The 3,431-nt window shown below is 33.8% G+C and overlaps 1 protein-coding gene across 2 annotated transcripts in view; it reads left to right on the top strand.

Moving 5' to 3' along the window:
• LOC106880120 (probable U3 small nucleolar RNA-associated protein 11) overlaps window positions 1-3,431 on the top strand; it is a 136,579-nt gene that overhangs the window by 17,013 nt on the left and 116,135 nt on the right. The window contains exon 1 of one of the 2 annotated variants that reach the window (XM_014929943.2): window positions 1,464-2,237. The exons of the other annotated variant lie outside the window; for it this stretch is intronic. The gene's annotated coding sequence lies outside the window, so the exon portion shown is untranslated. Of the gene's footprint in view, window positions 1-1,463; window positions 2,238-3,431 lie in introns of those variants that run through there. 2 annotated transcript variants of the gene reach the window in all.

Genomic DNA, 3,431 nt, shown 5'->3' with positions numbered 1-3,431 from the left:
ATATATATATATGTATATATATATATATATATGTATATACAACTGCCCAGTCGTTCAGACGTCCACTTACTTTATTGTCGTCCCCACGATTTAGTCAACTGCCCCAGCATAGTTGAATAGCTGTATATAATTACGAAATAAAATAATGCTCTTATACCATTTGAATTACATACTAATGGGAGTGGAACAGTAGGAGGTCGATATGTCTATGCTTGTTTCTTTCTCTTCCTCGTCAGCTTCTTCCATTTCCTTGTTTATTCATTTGCTAAATAATTCATTCTGTCTTATACAGTGCAACATGTTGTATGGAGATTCAACTTTTAATAGCCCTTACAACTTCAGGGTTTCTTAAACAGTATATATTAGTGCCTTTCTAATATAAGGGGACCCAAGCTGAACACTAGGAGTTAGCCAAACATCATTTAAGTACATAGTACTCTCGTTCTTTTTATTTTCTTTTATTGTTTTGTTTTTTTTCAACGGTAAGCCATAACTTAGATACCACACATGGTACCTATTTGCATCTAGTTGAATGAAGTCGAGGAAAATTGTTTTAACGAATGACACAAAAGTGTTTTATAGAGGGGAGACGAGCAATCATCCTGCTGGACTGCGGTCTAACACCGATCTAACACCGGTCTAACACCGGTCTAACACCGATCTACTCGATTTGCTGGACTAAAGACACGAAAGGGATTAAAAGGAGACACATTAAAATCTGGAGCCTGTGAGTCTGTTTCAAATTATACCCGGATTCACTCAGCCCTTTATCGCTTGTGGGTCCAGATGTATTAATGAGGCATGGCCTAAGTCAACTGTATCAGTTGTTATTTGAATATGAGGCAGTTCACATTCAAGCATTGAAATCCAACATAATTTGTCCCTGGACAACAAATCCTCAATAAATCATTAACCCATTCACGAGGGATAGGCATACCATGTTATTCACTGGTTTAGTCTCTCTAATAAAACTCTGACTTGATTTACGAACAATGCTTCTAATATGAATTGCATCGTCAGTCTCTGTATTTCATCATATAATAGTACCAATACTCCTGAAAAATAGGTAGGGCCATGACCATTTTCCCGTTTAGGGAGTATCAAGAATTACGTTTTCCTACTACAGCCTTCTTGTTTAAAATAGCATGATTTTATTCGAGAGACATTTGGATGCTGTTATTTCTACTCGTACTGGCGACCACGTAAGCGTTCCTTTGTCTTTACTAGATCTATGAAACAAGAAACACAGGATAGGAACAATTCATAACAATAACCAATAGCAGTGCTGTTGATTCAGTACGACCTATGATAGTAGGGTCTCTCCGGGCAGATACATCCAAGATCCACTGCATAAAGACAGTGTTCCCATCTTTACAACACACTCTATTAAGGAAGTTACCATAATTTACAATTCAGAAGTATTGCTCACAATCAGTAATGTGTTCATCTCATCAACATATCGTTTGAGGAATGAAATGTGATGAAAATCAGACATTAAAGATATGTATTTTGAAGCACAATTACTTAGAATAATAACAATGTGGTGGTGGAAGATGTATTGTCTTTTAAAACACGTGGACTTGTTGACTTCTCAACTATCATTAACTATAAGTTTTAGGAAATACTAACTTAACAGTAATGACGGTAGAATAAGGTCTATGTTTTTGTCATCTAAAGTTTTTTCAATGATGCATCCAATGTGACAAAGTGTAAATATTACCAGTAAGAGTTATATGTCTCTAACGAAACATATAACCTAAGTTCATGAAGTGATAGAAAAAGACGATCTTGTAGAAAGAAGATACACAAGCACGAAGAACTCTCAGTGACACCCCAATTGCATCTTCAGCTCTACAGTGTTCAGTTAGCAGCTACATGGAAGGCACTGAAGAATAGTACTCAAGATATTGATTGGAAGAAAACACTTCTGTATGGTGTTGAGGTGGGAGACGACTTTGTAGGATTCAGGGCAAAATATTTTCGTTTTATTCCTGAGAGAGCAAATGGAACAGACGCCATAGAAGACAATATTCACATTCGGTTGAAAGACACAGAAACTGAGCAGCGACAGCAGGGAAGACAACGGACGATTGGCTAAGAAACCCTAAGTGATATACGAAAATCCCTTTATAATGTTATTTTGTACAATGACTAATCAACAGAAGCAGATATTCCAGAATATTATCAACATTTTAGAGCATTAAGAAAGATCAGAGTCCGAAAGAAGCAACAGTAAGGTAAGTTGTCAAAACTCGATTATTAATTTTCCAAACTAATTTGTTCTACAGTTCTATATTTAAGAGATGAGGAATTATGTACATTATTTACATTATTTACATTTGAAGGATATTTTTCCTCATCTTGTTTGTTGTTAACACAACGTTTCGGCTGATATACTCTCCAGCCTTCATCGGGTGTCTTGGGGAAATTTCGAACCTGGGTTCTCTCACCCCTGAGGTATTTTTTGATGCTATTATTATTATTATTATTATTATTATTATTATTATTATTATTATTATTATTATTATTATTCAGGACACCTGATGAAGGCTGGAAGGTATATCAGCCGGAACATTGTGTTAATAACAAACAAGATGAGGACAGATATCCTTCAAATGTAAATAATGTAAATAATTTGTTCTAATCTTGATACATTTGTTAAATGTAACGGTGGTATTAACAACCCATCTGATGTGGTTTCAGTCCCTCTTCAGTAACCACGGAACTTTCAAAGGAAAAGTATGGATTAGTGGAACATCATAGATTTATTAACTCATAGTGGCAAGTTATCGTCTCCGACATTTCTAAGCTCATCTATGATTTAGTATTAACTTAACATAATGTAATGTTTGAAATTATATAAAATATGACAACAAACAAGATAAGGACAAATATCCGTCAAATGTAAATAATGTAAATAATGTACATAATTCCTCATCTCTTAAATATAGAACTGTAAAATATATATTGTATCTATGTTTTATATACTCACATATTTACAATATTTTCTATAATTTTGATATTGTTTATCATATTCAGCGTACAGCATACATATTTCTGAGAGACAATATTAAATTTGCCATCGGGTAAACTAGACAGAGATTCCATCATATACATACATACAAACATACATACTTACATACATGCATTCATACATTCATACATGTGTGTATGTATATATGTGAATATATATGTGTGTATGTATGTATATAAAAACATACATACATACATAAATATAATGTGTATCAGTTACTGTTTGCGGGTATACATTTCTAAATGCTTATACATTTAAACAGGCAATAATACAAATAATGTGGCTGTCTAATCTTAAGAAGCATCAAAGAAAAACAACTGTTAATCAGAAAGTATTCTAAGATATATTTAAATTTAATATCTTATCTCCTGTCTGCCTCCCACGATGCTCTTGTCTA

The sequence above is a fragment of the Octopus bimaculoides genome, chromosome 8 (assembly GCF_001194135.2).
Source record: "Octopus bimaculoides isolate UCB-OBI-ISO-001 chromosome 8, ASM119413v2, whole genome shotgun sequence".
In the NCBI taxonomy this organism is placed as follows: Eukaryota; Metazoa; Mollusca; class Cephalopoda; order Octopoda; family Octopodidae; genus Octopus; species Octopus bimaculoides.
This window is presented reverse-complemented; position numbering and strand designations above follow the sequence as displayed.